This window comes from Pygoscelis adeliae, unplaced genomic scaffold (genome assembly GCF_000699105.1).
Source record: "Pygoscelis adeliae isolate BGI_AS28 unplaced genomic scaffold, ASM69910v1 Scaffold31, whole genome shotgun sequence".
Lineage (NCBI taxonomy): Eukaryota > Metazoa > Chordata > Aves > Sphenisciformes > Spheniscidae > Pygoscelis > Pygoscelis adeliae.
In genome coordinates this window covers 5,278,158-5,294,455 of record NW_008824233.1, presented here as the reverse complement: position 1 = coordinate 5,294,455, position 16,298 = coordinate 5,278,158, and positions in this window count along the sequence as shown.

Sequence of the window (16,298 nt, the reverse complement as noted above, 5' to 3'; positions counted from 1 at the left end):
GGTCACAGATACGTGATGAAAGCCCAGTGCTGAAGGAGAAATTGGTCTAGTTTTCTATGGTTGCTCCGAAATTTTGGAAAAGGTCATGGTTAATGACGTGTCTGCTCAAAACAAATGCTCAGAACCATTATAATGCGAGGCTGCAATTTGTAAAAGGTATTGTTGGAGGCTGGGAGAGGACTGGTTACGGGCAGCTTCAAGTGCCTCATTTTGCTCCTTTGGGACATCTGAATTGTGAATGTCATGGGACCAGCAGGGTTCAGGATGGGAGAGCTCTGCCTTCGATCTCTTGAAGCTGGGGCACTCTAGGCTGGGCCTGGGCATCTGCTTGGGAGTTTTATATGCATTTTGTTAAGACAGAATTTTACTTGCTCTTTCTGCACCTTGTGAAAAACAAAAACCTGTAGATCTAAAAGTTTAAGCACAGTTCTAATACAGTGTATTAAAATCATTAAACAATTGAGTGTTAACTCATACTAACCAGTCCTAATACATTCTTCAGCCAATTCTAAGAATTCAGTTAATTGATTAATCTATTCTTTAAAAAAAAAATCAAGTTGAGAGTTGTACCGTGATAAATTGGGTATATTGCTTGGGTCAGTCTCCTTAAAGGAAAATCAGATTATTACCTACCATCTCAAACAAAGCTTCTGAACCAATTTTAAGTATTTATTCAGGATTGTATTCTTCCTGAAAGATAAATCTTTTCATTCCCTATCTAGCTAATCAGCTTCCTTCTTTTGCTGGCAGTGTCCGGCATCGCACACAAAACACTAGTTTCCTTATTATTAGTAACAAGATACTAAATTCAGTGTTTGTGTATTTGGGGGAAATTCAGGATCTGTGGTATAAGGAGATTAGACTAGATGGTTTGATTGTCTCTTCTGGCCTGTGGCATAGGTGTAATCCACCTTAGATTTTTGTGTTCAGTCACAGCAGTCCGCAAAGGGATATGGGAACCTGCTGGAGCAGTTCATCCCAGGGTCTGCATCTTCTAACCTGAGGGGGCCTTACTATTTCTTGAGAGATCCAGATTAATGATTAGACTCTAATTTAGACTCTCAGCTTTAAAATTAATCTGAAACAAGGGTTATGCAGAAACCGAATGGGGTAATTTCTAGTTTTGTAGGACTTCTGAACTTAGAAGGTGTTAAAAAAAAGATTTATGTGATTCTCTCGAGGCTTGTTGAAACTTCCGAGTGTTGTTTCTAGTGCTTTTCCTTTTGAGTTTTATGTACGTTCATACATACACACACATGCAGGGCACAAACTGCTCTGGCAGACTGCACCAAGAAAAACTTGTATTTACAGTTGGATTGCAGTTTAAAATGTTTGTTTGTTCTCTATCCTTGAGACAGATAGTGAGGACCGCCTTGGAGCAGGGTTAGATTGTGAATGATGTTGGCATACCATCACTTTTTGTTGTATAAGCTTCAAAATGTAGGCACGTTTTTCCAAGTGCTAACAAAATGAAAGCAGGACTGAAGTACACTTGGGATTACATATAGAGCAGTTTTTATTCACCCAAACCTACAAAGGTAAGAATGAAAGAAAAAAATCTGAAGGTTTTGCTCCTAAATCTGTGGAATTTTGAAAACTTTAAGGAAGCTAAAAGATACAAAAAGCCTTTGAAACTGTAATGCTTCAGGTAATTTGTTAGTAGTGACCTAGTGAACAGCAAATAAAGGTGGTAGAGTTTTAGTAGTAGATTAATCCATAAATAGTTTCAATCTAAAAAAACTCCCAAAGTAATGCCACTAGGGCGACTGGAGTTGTAAAGTCAGGGAAACTCGGACAAGCCACTATCTGTTCTCAGTTACATTGACATGAATTGGGATTAACTCCATTGAAGTGAATAGTTTGGTACGGATAATATGCCATAGCAAAACTTCACTCACTGGGAGACGGTCATTCTTCGTATCGCTCTGCTGATTTCATTTGGCTTTACATAGGATGGATATGGCTTCCTGTTGCTTTGGAAAAAGTCTATATCAGATACATTTTTTTACTTCACAGTGGAAAAAAAATATGACACAGGCAAATTGCTGACGACATTTGTGTTTTTAAAAAAGCATCTTCATGGTAAAAATGAAGTAAAATATAACTAAATAGAATGATATTAATGCTACACGAACCCTCCTAGCATGAAGAAACTGAAACTCTTAAGTTTTTTTTTTATTCAACTTAAAATGTTAGGAAATAATTGGCAGTGAGCTTGTTTTTTGACATAATGTAGGGAGCTGGTTGTTGCACATTATGTATGCAGTACACAAATATACCTCTACTAAGGTTTTGTCTCTAAAATACTAATGGTTTGAGTAAGTATTTCATCCAGTATCTGATGTTAAGTAGTCTGCTCAATATGTTTGCTTTTGAAATCAGATTATTTAAAATTGCAGGTTATATATTTTTAATTATTCATGAAGTGGTTTTCAGACCAGTGCCAATTGTTGAGATAAAGCATGTTTCAGGTTGGGATATTCCCTCCAGCTCCTTAGTGATGCTGCTCCAAGTGTCAAGAAAGCCTGGAAGGTGGCAGGAGAAAATAAAGGGAGTCTGTGTGGCGGCAGGAAAAGTGGATGAGCAGAATGTTATTTGACCTGAATCCTCATGTACATAGTCTGTAGTAAATGTAGTTTTGAAAAAATACAGCCAGGTATAACTCTGATGGTAGGTGAAATCTTGTTTTATTTTTCTTTGTAATAGAGTCAGGGAAAAGCCAAATTCCTCTGTTTATATGTCTGTATTACAACAACAGGAACTTTTGCATATTTCATGTATCTACTAGAAAAAAACGGTAAAAAAAAGAACAATGATAAAATACTCAAGAAAGAACCATCAGGCATTTCACAGTTAATTTCACTGCCAGGTCTTTCAGCAGGGTATGAAATGTGTAAGTTCTAACTGAAATAAACAAATTAGAGTGTATAAATCAATTAGTTATGTGCTTGCTTCATTCCAAGAGCCCATTTCCAGGCTGAAATAAATTTAAATAACATGTTCGTGCATATTTTTTGGTCATTTACTAACAATTTTACAAGCCAGTTATTTGCTTATGATAATTAGAAGTGGTAATAATTTTCTGAATTCCATCTCTGGGTGTGAGAATTTATGGAATTTTTTTTTTCACTCTACAGCTTATCAGTTTGCATTACTGTATTTGATTTAATTTTCTTTCTGTAAGTTACTCTTGAACAAATGCACGGCTAACTCATGAAACACTGTTAGAACCAAAATGAAACACCCCGAAATATCTTGAAATTAATTGTACCATTTCTAGAAGCTGGGAAGGATGACAAAAAAGTGATGTATTTATTTCCATTTTTAAATATTTAGGAATTCTTCTTTGTGAGACTTAAATAGACACTGGTGTGATAGAAACCTTGACTACTTAGTTTAGTAAGATTTGTTTAGTAAGATTAGTTGATAAGATTAAAACTTTTTTTACAGTTTAAATGCAATTTTAGCTTTCTTGTGAACTGTAGGGAGAATGCTTGATTGGCATTGTTATCTTCACCGCAGCAGTAAAATCAAAATTAGATGCATTGTTGTAGATTTTATTCTTTAGGATACTTGCACTTTTTTAGTCTTTCAGTACGTAATTTGAAATTTTTTAAAATCTGTATCAAAATGAGATTTTGAAGGAGCAAAAACAAAATGCAGAAGTCCCCAGCTTAAAGCTGTTGCACAGGACAAACATTTAATTGGCAAAAGTCTATTTTCAAAAGTTAGCAACTTTTTTTTAATACTATATCTGCTGTGATGAACTTAGGATAGAATATGACAGGCTTCCTGGATCAGGCATACCTCCAGCTGTAGACTTTCTTCAGTTTTCAGCGAGGGGATTGCCCTTCAGAAGTCTATTAAAAGCTCAGCACATCATAGCATTTTCCAGAAAAACATTGTTTGAGGAGACAAAATTAGAGTAATAATATTTGTGATTTTAGCGCATGCTATCTTTCTTTAAGGTAGTAGAGGATAAAGCAAACATTAAAAAGGAAAAAGAATTTTGGCTGTGCTGCTGAAACTACTTCTGCCTTGCTCAGCCTGATGCCCTGCTTCTGTTGCCTGCTACAGAAAAGGTGGCTCCACTTTCCACGGCGGAGACTTCCCTTATCTGCATGCACATTGTGGAATCCTGAATGTCAGATGGAAAGTGAGATCAAATCATCGAATAATTTAGGCTGGAAGGGACCACAGGAAGTTGTCTGGTCAAAGCAGAGCTGACTTTGTAGTTAAATGCAACTTAGAAGCCCGTTGCAGTTGCCTGGGGCCTTTTCCAGGCGAATCTCCAAGGATGGAGATTTCATAGCGAGGCAACGTGTTCCAGTGCGTGACCACCCTTTCTGTAAGAGGTGGGTTTTTTCCCCTGATACCTCATAGTAATTTCCCCTTTGCCCTCCTGCAACTTGGGTCCGTTGTCCTCTTGTCCTTTCTTGTCCTCTGAGAAGAGTCTGTCCCTGTTTTCTTGTACCTGGTGCACTCCTTTGGCTGCCACAAGGTGACTGTACGTGTACTGTATTGCCTTCTGCCTGCCTGCATTGGAAAGGATGGTGAAGGTTTAGTGAGTTAATGTCTGCACAGTGTTTCAAATGTCTGCAGTACTTCATAAATACAGATTATTTAGCTGCCCTGTCGGTCATCTTGCTGTGGTAATTTGATATTACTCTTGAAACAGCTATTCTTTAGGGAAAAATTCCTAGACTAACATGAGATGGGAAGGAATGTAACGTACCTTCCTGTGTAAAATGGAAAGCACACGGCAGCAGCCACGTGAACTGCATCAACATCAAACTGGTCCGCTGCCAGCATTGTGTATATCACTACTCTGTAAATTATTTTACGCTTCCATCCCAAATCTTTGGTACCTCTGGAGCTGTTGCTGAATCTTTTCCAATTATCCAGAACCTTGTAACTTAATATGCCCAAGTTGTAAAAAATGGCTGTAAAATGCAGGTTTAATAAAGAATTACATAAATAAGGAGTAGTGAAAGGTGCCTGAAACTTGATATTCTGGCTAGACACTAGAAAAGATGCTGGAATTCAGTTTGGTAATGAGTTTGTAGACTGAGATTAGCAAAACCATTTCCCAGACACTCTGGGAAAGCAAACTCATTTAGACATTAGGAGTGTTATGGCTGCTGAAGTAAAAACATGGATGTCGGTGACTGGAAAAACATGTGGCTAATGATCTGAATGTTAGAGCTGTTCAACATGCACAATATATATATGAAAAGGTAGAATATTACTTTCTCATTGCCTCTACATTCGGTATGCATTAGTTAACATATTAATTAAATTGAAATGCACTGCTCCGATAACATTAACAGATATAAGAGCACTGAAAGCCTTTTGCCAAACTGTAGCAACTGAAGCCAAAAGTTACATTTACTGTACACAGGCATTTTCCTGTGTCAGAACCTTATTTTGTATGTATCGAAAATTCAGTACTGAATTCAGTCTCTTTACATTGTATTTGGATATAAGCATCCAAAATCAAGAAAGGAACTGAGCCTTGCCTAAAAGCCTTGTGCTGACTTAACTACTACAGGATATTGAAAAATCAGAATTTTCAAGGTATGAATAACTGAAATGTTTCAATATTGGTTTTCTTCCAGAACAGGAAAGAAAAGTCAAGAGTAAGTTCTGATCTACTAACTTTCTCAAATAATATGTTCGATTTTGTTTTGCTTGCATACTGCCCAGCACTCGTAAGACTGACGCTCCACCAATTCTGAAAGGTGGAATTTCCAGTCTCCGAGACAGGAAAAAAAATCATGGAAAAGAAGTCATAAAAACAATGAAAACATTTATTTTCCAGCCGAAGTCTTAATGCTCCCATCTTCATCAGCTCAGAATCTGGAAGGCCCTTTGAGCATGGTTACCTCCAGGGCTTCTGCGTTTCTGCCTCTGAAATTTGTGGAAGAGTTAACACAAATGTTCATCGCCCCAGTCAGGATGCTTATGGCCTTCGGACTCTCTACAGTGATCTGTGACTTTTCGTGACCTGATGCCACCAACATCAGGGCAGTCTGTATGGCAAAGCCGTCCTAGGTTGAGGACCCCAAGAGGCCTGGGCTCTTTGATTCCAGGGTCCTCTAAGTGGTGATGCTGACTTAGAGCTGTGAACCTGAAAGAAGCTTAGGGATTCCTATTTCTGGCTTACTAAGGAAACTAGCAGGAAACCAGGCAAGCTGCTGATATTCCCCCCTTTTTGTTTGTTTGGGGTTTTTTTTTTTTTTTTATATTTATTATCCCAGCCTTTTTAGAAGTAATTTTTTCCTCTCAGAACTTCTTTCATAATGAAACTGTGAATACTTATCTGTAGGTAAGGTTAGGAAGAAAAATTTCAAATGCGCTTCTTTTCATTTAGAAATGTTCTGAAGCCGTTTTTAGCAGCAAATGTACATTTCTTCTATGTCAGCATGAAAGGAAGGATGTTGGACATGATTCCCATGTTAATCTGCAGTTTTCTGGTTTTCTTATTAGCAGTTACAGTCTGTGATCTGGCCATGCCTCCCATTGAAGAATTACAGGTGTGTTATGATTCATCTCCATTTCCCATTTGTGGGAGTTATTTGACACATGATACCGTATGTTCCTCTTTAGTCCCTTTATGTATTAGTTTGTTACATTCTTTGGTTTGTAAATAGGAACAATCAAAATGCCCATTCCCTAATTTTTCACAAGTATAGACAGCACAATATAATATGTGTTTGTGATAGGGCTGCATTAACATCTTGATTTTTCTTCTTAAGGATTTTATTCTAAAATTAACCTCTGGATTTGAAAATGTGTGATCCACATCCAAAAACTCTGTTTTGCTGTCTGGATAAAATAATTCAAACCTGAAATGTCATAGTCGAAATAGCGTACTTGTCTCTTCTCACTATCTGGAGAATCAAATCCTGGCTTTAGTCAAAATGAAAATGAATTTGCTCTTTTCACAAATTTGTCACATAATTTGATATGATTATCCAGTTCTTCTCAAAGGAAGTCTTGCAGCGAGACTGTTCACCTTCAGGGCTAAAATCAGGGCAGATTGATATCTATTGGGAGATTTGTAAGGTATGCCAGCATCAACCCCTTCCTCACTATTTCTGGCTCCAGAACGGATAGATTTTTTTTCCTGTCATAAGTGTAAAAAAAACTTGAATACAGTGTTGAAGTCAATGGATCTGTGCCAGCTTAACAGCAGCTGAAGATCTGGCATAGATTTTACCTAGAAATGCAGGCAGCATACATGAAGAAGGGATATGTGTTGCTAAATATAGGCTGTCCTGAGAGTTCTAAGTCTAAATTTCTCTTTAGGCCATGTAGCAAAAGTAAGAGGATGCAACATTTTTTTACCAAAACTATGCACTGAAATCAATAAACATTTGTAATGTTCAAGAAACACAGGACCAAAGACCTTTTATTTTCAGTTGTCTTATGATAAATTTCTTGCAAGAGGAGCACTGCTTCTAGGCAGCAACATCTATCTATCTGTAGATACATCTTGCATACGCTTGCGTGTATAAAGATGTATGCCTGTGTAAGTGAGACACACTCCTACAGATGTTCACGTGTGTATAAAACATGTGCAGCTTATGCACAGATAGACATGACTTGTAAATGCTGAGGTACAGAACTGAAAAAACAGAATTTTCATTATAGACAGTTTTATCACATCTCTTTATGTAAAATTTCAAAAACAAGTGCTAATGTTGAAACTGGCTATTAACCAAAATGTTTGCTGTCAAATTAAGTGTTCCCGTCTGAGATGATAAATGGAGGCTGCATGGCTATAAGCTGTGGCTTATGAAAAATAATTCTTTGACATCTGGCTCTAACATCTGGTTTTATAACTGATGCTCCAAAGCAAATGGAATATGTACTTTAAGGGTTTGGTTTTAATTAGTGTTAAGAAGCATGTATTTCTGCATCATGTAACTATCATACGGTTACAGAAGTCTGAAAGAAAATACTTCAATTCACACCAATACCTGCAGGTAAACCATATAAATACTAGTGCTTTACCATTTAACACTGGGCAGCACCAAACAACATCCAGGGAGAAACAGGGGTGTGTGTGTGATTTTAGCACCTGTTCAATGCCTACCAAAACAATACTTAAGGGAATGCTCTTTTTCTACTTGGGAATGAAGAAAAATGAGCCTGGTAGGTTTATCATTACTGTTACCATTTTATTTCTATGTATTTATGTTAAAGACAATAAGGAAACCTGTGTCAGAAGGTTGTTTAGGTCACTGAGCAGTAAGAGACTCTTACTTTTTTTTTTTCCTGCCTTTCGACTGCCAGCGTCTTTGTGAGCAATTTTAAAGATTCAAAATGGTCTTGGCAGTGCTTGCATGCAGGACTACGCTCTGGACTAGTCTTAGTGACTAATAACCTTCCTCCATGACTTTTTCAGAAGAGGTTCTGCAAGCCACACACAAGCTTCTGGTGTGTTTGGTATATTATTTACATCACCTTTGTACAGGTGAAGAGTTCTTGTGATACATTTAAATATTAATATTATTAATATTTCTGTATTTTTTCTGCATTACAATAGCACCACAAGACCAGCTCCCCAAATGTGTGTGAATTGTTCCAGGAATTTGTAGTGGGAGAGCCATTGCCTTGGAGAGTTTATAGAGAAAGCAGAAAAAGAAAGATAAAACACAAGAACAAAGTGCTTGTTACAACCATAGATGCACATACTTTCAATTCCCTTTTTATCTAGTTAGTTATCACTGCATCTAAAGATATTTGGAATAAAAACAGATTTAATTTATGCATGAAGTAAGTAACTTCTAAATGTATTTTCTACACAGGACAGCCCTAGCCTACCTGTTTATTTGTCATTTGGTTTCAGATCGAGGCCTAGAAGAAGTTGGAATTAAGGAATGAGGAAATTCTGAGGAATTTTAGGAACAGGTTTTTATGCTTCTGAGTTTAGGAACAGGTTGTTATGCTTCAGAGGCGACACACAGATAGTCAGAAAAAAATAATGCTTTCTTGTTGTCCTCTTTCTGTCATCTTTGATTTTATGACTCAAGTTATTCAAAGTATCCCTAATTAAAAGAAAAACAAAGAAGGCTGAAGAGGAAGGTAAGGCCAAAGGGGGCTGCCTTGTCAGAATGCGGTTAGTAGATGTAGTAACGTAGGAGCCCTGAAAGTTGTAGCGCTGCACGTGCCACAGAGAAGTGGTGGTGGGCAAGCCACGTTGCTGCTGCCTGACACGCTCTGTGGCGTAAGCTTGTTTTATTGCGAGATTGTGGGAGAGTAGGTCCGTACCTATCGATGTCAACTGGTGAAGACCTGCCAAGACATCAGCGCTGTTGTTTTCAGTTCTATAAGGGGGTGAAGTTTACAACATCAGACATTTTGTTGTTGGATCGGTATGGGATCAATGAAAAGTCTACATTCATTATCATATGTACATCCTTTAAATAACCATTTTCCTCCCTTTAACCAGACAATGTTTTCCCAAGTTTTCAGTGACTATGTTTTTACACAGCTCAGGCTCAGCCTGTGCTATAAATTTTGCTAGTTTTAGGTATATTATCTGGAAACTGGGAAGATCATGTCCTCCCCCCTCCTCATTACTAAGATCTTGTTGCCAGCAAAATGCCTTGGGTAGCTACATCTCAGTGGTGAAATAAGTCCTGTTGTTACCTTTGTTTATATCTTTATGTGACTGGTGTAGCTATTCCAGCATGTAGTCTCTCAACGAGGGAGTCTCCTGGTATAGATTTGTTGGCCAACTTATTCTGTAATGTAGATACGCCTTAACCAGTTCTATTTTCTAACAGTAAAAACGGCCACATTTTGAGAGCATGTTAAAACTGTCATGAGTACTCACACTGACAGACATATGAATTATAGATTAGAAAGCTTCTGTCTTTTCCTGTGTAAATTCCTCATCTTTAAATGTTTATTTGATCATATATTAAAAAGCTTATTTAAAAAAAAAAAAACTGGGTTCTTAATACTGAGATTTATCTCATAAAAGTCCACATGCTGTTAGTCATGTGGATTTATGGGGAGTAGCTTGATACTGAGGAAGATCTGTAAGTCAAGGAAAAAAAACGGACAGGACATACATGAGGATTTCATTTCAGTGAGGCTGGTCAGTGTTTTTTCTGACAGGTCCTTCCCCAGCTCCACAAACCAACCCAACAAATCTGAAAGGTTCTCAGGACTCCTACTAATGTTGTGCTTCTACTAAGAATGATTTATATCCTTTGAGTTTTCCAGTGATTATGCTCTCCTCTTGTTGACTTTTATATTTTTGGCTTCTTCAGTGCACCTAAAAGCAGGGCTGGAAAAAAAGGGATGGTTTCAGAGAGTTTAACAAGGAAAGTGCTCTGTTGTGCTGCCAGCAGCTCTGAATAGTAGATATTATTTCCCAGCTGTATGAAATATATACATTTTATTTTACAGTACACAAAGAGAAATTTTTCATAGCTTTGCAGACAGACCAATTAAATGCAGTTCAGACTTGCTGGGTCAAGGATGGAGGTTACATGTTACTGTCAAAGTCTTACTGGGATTGACAAAAGCACTTCCTGAAGTTTTCTTTCTACTGAGGAAAGAAAACCCTTCCCTGCACCAATTTCAGCTGCTTTTCTTTACATTTATCAGGGTGATTACTTAGGATGAACTTATAATATTCCTCAAAACACAGAAGCTGAAATAGCGCATCAAACTGGCACCTTGTCTCCCGCCAGACAAAACTGGCTATTACAAGGTGAAAGTGCAAGAAGTCCTTTAGTAGGTAATTATAGAATGACCTGCCTATAAGGAACTAGTTCTTAATCCTCATTTCTTGGAGATGATTGAAGAATGCAGAAGAATTTTCTGTTCTTTTTGGGTTTTTTTTTTGGTTTTTTTTTTTTTTTTTTTTTTTTTTCCTTTTAAAAAATGGCACAATAAGAATAAGAGGCACCAGAGAAACTCTGGAAATGCAGATGGACTTGCCATGTTTCTTTGCATTTTTTGGAACTGATTTTGGAAAGAATGAAGAAAAATTTTTTTTTTTTTTTTTGTGTTTTTTTTTTTTTTTTTTTTTTTTTTTTTTTTTTTTAATCCTATGTAAAGACATCCTTTTTCTCCATAGGTTGTTTTTGAAAGATCAGCTTTGCTAAGATTATTGCAGAAGATGCACCTTTTAAAATGGTTCTGCTTCTTGGATATATCATAGGCTGTTCTAGGTAACAGGATCTTTCCAGTAAATTTTAGCAAGAAACTTTTCAAAGAGGTAATAGTATGTCATCTAATGGACAGCCTTCTCTTTAATGGAGTATTGCCTTCAAGTGCAGGAGTACAGTATAATGACCACTGAGTCATTATACTGCATCTTCACTGCAGTCTATTTTAAGAGAGAGGCTAAAGAAAAAGATCTATTTTTGTTGATAATGTGATTACAAATTTCAAATTTACAGGGTTTGAAATCCTAACTTAAATAATAAGTACGATAGGTGAAGTATATGGTGTAGGAAGAATTGTATTCCAGTTGCATGTCAGGGTCTTTCTAATCTCTGTCCCCTCATCTGTAGTTTTTGGTCATACTTTCTATTCTCCGGTTAATTTAAAATCTCTTTTCGTAGTCTGTTCTTTAATCCAAAGTAGTGCTGACTATAAATTTTGAAGAGTCTCATTTGCTTACAACTCATGTAAGATACAGCCAATGCAAAAGGAAATATAAATTATTTTGGTAATAATCTGTCCTTCCTACCTCCCTGTTTAATCCAGTAGACCATATGTGTAGTTCTCTTTTAAGTCAATCCAAGAATATTTCAGAGAAAGAGAAAAGGAGGTCATAAAGTATCATAAGACCTTGACTTCAAAATGATTTTCAAATTAGACCAGTTCAGAACATAATGATAACTGTGATAGGTTTCATCTGCCTACAGTGGACTCTAGAACAGAGGAACAAAAATCTGAAGATTTTTTGGTTGGTGTATTTTACAACCAAAAAGCCCTCACTTAGCCTGCGTGCACAGTTGGGTGTGTTTGAATAAGTATTATTCCGCCTTTCAAATTGGTGAGGTTTTAGGTTGACAGCTACAATCTATTATTTTTTGCTTTCATTAAATATTGAAAATTTATTTTATTATTGTAGTGAATTAATTGTTTAACTTTCAATCTTATTTCCTGTTAGGGTAATACGCAGGAAAACCCACTGCAGTTCTCTGCAACCAGGCAGTGATTCTACATCTCTTAAATCCAAATTTTGCACTTCAGTTGCAAAACTATCCTCCCTAAGCTATGGCTGTTTCCTTCTTTAACTTCATATTTTAGATGCCCATTTTACCCAAAGGGAAGAACTGGTGTTGTGGTAGGTACACAAGTCCTTAGGGAGATGTTTTATGTACATATGCTGAAATGGTAAGTATAAACCTTTTCTGCTATATAATTAAACTCTGGTGATATGTGATTTTATACATCAAATGCATTGTACAATCATGTACAAAATATTCATTGTTATCGGATAGAATCAAGAGTGATAAAGGGAATATCTAGGATAAACATCAGAGAATAATAACAAGTTATTGACATAGTGGGGGAAGAAACTTATGTGAAGTCAAATACATGCAATATAGTTTTAGACGGCTCAAGAAACTGTACTATTTAGGATTATTTCCTATGAGTTCAGCTTTTATTTGGGTGCACATCAACTCATTGGCCCTTAAGATAATTAAAATTCTAATGCTTTTCATTTTGATTTAAGAAAAAGAATATATTCTTTTCTGATGTGGAAGTATTATGCAGTACACAAATTTCAGCCATGAAGGAGAAGTGCCGGGCTCTGAGAATGTTTTTCAATGAACTGTAAAATCTTACAGTTGGGTCCAGGTCCTTCTTTGTGTTTGTAAAGCACTTAATAGAGCAGAGCTCTGATTCTCATTAAGAACTTTGGACTTTACCACAGTGAGAATAAATAATAAAAAACCTTCCATTAACACAATGTTATTTTTATTCCTAATCTTACTCTATGTATTCTATTAGTCTTTTATGTTATCTGTATCCTATTTAAACATCATGACTGGATTTTTCCTGTCTTTGTGCTCGGCACGCAGAGGGAAGAAGCCTTTCAGGAACTGGTTGTTGCTTCCTTCAAGGCTAATTAAAGCCCTGAGAATAACAGGAGTTAAAGAAACTTAGGGGGTACACCACCATAACACAATTGATTTAACATCTAAGGCGATGTCTGTATTGCTCTCTTGCTGTAAACATTATGATCGCTTCCCAGCAGACTTTCCCCATGAAGGTTATCGGGCTATGCCTGAGAGAAGGAACTCTCAGAACAGCCACCTCCCCACATGTTTTGGAGAGCTTGCAATGACAGTGTCTGAGCCCATGCTTAGGCTCAGTGTGTGCACAGCTCGTGTATCTGCCTTCGCTCGTGTATTGCCTACGCTGGCAGTATAGGTACGACGCCAACTGAGAATCAGAGCATTTCCCCAATCGTGCTTACATCCCTGTGCATAGAGCAGAGAGTTGAGAGAGATGAGCCCTGGAACTGCCCAGGGGACTTTCAAAGGAAAGTTTATTTTTCTCCCTGGGAAACGCATTTCACTGAAATCTAACTGTTTACAAAGAAAGGCTCGTTTTAAACAGCATCTGATAAAACATGTATTTTTAAGTATACTTGTATCTGTTTCTGAATCAAAATAATCAATATTGGAGGGTTGAAGTTACTTTTTTCCTTTGGACATGCAAACTGATGATAATGGAGATACCAGTTCAAAGTGGAAGCACTGGTTTTCAAAACGAGCTGATGAAATTTTTGTTAACCTAAATCAATGCCTCCATTTACAATGATGTTTTCATTCATCATAATTTTCTAGATTGACTTTTATGAATGGAAAAGGAAGAAGTTTTGAACCCCCTTGCTAAGGAGAAAAATGCCCTCCTGCCCAGCCATCACTGCCTGCCTTGGGTTGGACGAGTTGGAGCCACGTTCCCATCCTCCCTTCCATGACACAGGTAGCAGTAAGGGGTTTCAATGCAGGGCTACCTATTTAGCCATCAGCAACTTAAAACCCACCCTGCTGGCTCAGCATTCCTCTCCCTCTCACCCAACTGCAGCTGCTTCACCTGATGGGCCTGCACTTTTTCCTCCGATATTTGAAATGCAGTTTGTTTTTATTTATAACCCTCCCTGGAACATAAAGTAATGTCCGTTGGAAACCGAAGCAGCTCAAGCTCCTCTCTAAGAACCCGTGAACATTTCCCTTTTGGACTCAATTGGAAAGTTGCAGTTTTCCATTTTAACTAAAAATGCTCTGTAGGGAACAATCCTACATCTGCAGGGGTAGACTATATGACTCAATGCAAATCTTTAACTTCCGTTGTTCTCATTCTGTTTTGCTAAGGCATTTTAGTCTCAACTTTCTTCTAAATGAGGGATTCATGAAGATGAGAACTTACTGTAAAAAGAGTGAAAATGTGTAAGGTATTGAAAACCCCTATCTGTGGTTGATTGGGATAGATTTGATAAAATTAAGAACTTATTTTTTTAATTTCATATTTATATTTATATTACTACTTCATATAAATAGATTATTTATCTAAAACTGAGGTCCAAAAACCACTATTAAAGCGTTTGTTTGGGGCATGCCCTGATGTTATAATAAGAGTAGACAGAACTCGAGAGGGGAAACATGCATATAGAAATGAAAAATTTGCTCTTGGTCAATTTATAGGTCCACAGTTGAACAAAGGAACAATTCCTTGTCTTTGATTCTTCTATTATTCAACATGTTGAAAAAGTGGTAGCTAAATATTTCAGAAAAAGTGTAAGAGAGCAAGACCTGCATACACTGAACAAGAGCACATGAGTGTGTATTAATTGTTGAATGAACAGAATTTTTAGAAAATGGAGATTAATCTGGAAGGGAGTGTATAATCTTAGGCCATCCGGATAGGTGGTGTAGCATTAAGTGACTGACAGCAGAGATGCAGTCTTTGGATCAAAGCGCGCTGTATTGCCATAGGAAAAGGCACTCAGTGGAGCAGTTGCAACAGCGGCAGTGATGTCTGGTGCGTGAAGCTGTGGCTTATAAAGCATTAGGCAGCGTGGTGGTTCTGGGTCAGTCGTTCACCTCCAAAGCCTGAGTCTTTTGTGTTGTGTTTGAAAATATTTGACAGGTTGAGCTGGAAACAGATTCCAAAAAGAAATTCAGTTTTGGAGTTACCTTGAAATAGAGTTACTCATGAATAAAAATAATAAGCCACTTGAATAATAATTAATCCAACAAAAAGGGTACATTTTGTCCAAAGATATCGTAATTGTCTGAAAACTTTTGGTTTAGCTGGTGTCAGATTTTTTTCCTTCCATTTCTTTCCCTTCTTTCATTTTTCCACTCTACTATTGAAGGAAAGGAGGAACTGATTAGGAAGAACAAGAAGCAGAGAATGGAAAGGGAGCAACAAGAAAGAATAGATGTTAATTGGAGCTATTGGAGTTCAGCACAAAATAGCTTTTTTTCTGTCTTGTGAAATCTCTGACTTTATAAAAATGTGCCTGTATCTATGTTAGGATGACCCCAAGAGTGAAGCTTGGTGTAATCCTATTTAATTAAAAAAAAAAAAAAAAAAAGCTAAATAGAATGTAGGCTTTAAAATTTACAGTCCCAGAGTTAGGAAAAATTGTGAGGGGTTTTTTTGTTTGTTTGCTTTTTGGGGTGTGTGTTTATTTATTTGTTTGTTTATTTTGGGGTGGTTTTTTTTGTGTGTGTGTGTTTTTGTTCTGGAAGTTTCCTGCCACAGCATAAAGAGAAGGAGAGCTTGTTCAGAGGAAGGTTTGATGCTATAGCTGCTTGAGTCCATATAATGGTACTAGAAGTAATTACTTATGTTCTCAAACAGTTCTGGAAACAGAGAGTCTTAGTTTGTGTTCATGTTTCATAATCCCTTTGCCCATGAAACAGTGCTGTGGCTGCTGGAAAAAGAAACTGGAACTAAGGGTCAGTACTTTGCCTGGTCTCTCCTGTATTTATTTGCCACAGGGAGGCACCCTTTGCTTCAGGCTGTGCATTCTCTGCTGCTCTGCAAAATATTAAAAAGCATGGTCCTTTGGTGTTTTAAAACCCAACGAGTATATGTCTTCATGTCAGTTGTGCTGCTTAAATTTACAGCTGTACTGAATGCAGTCCCCCACTCTACTGCGCTGAAATATGTCTGTTCATCAGTTTGGTATCACAGGGATATACATTTTGCAATGATAGACTGAATTAAAATGTTGACATTCTTATGCAGATACATTTTTCTTTTAGTATTCCTGAAATCAGCAATCTGATTTGTTC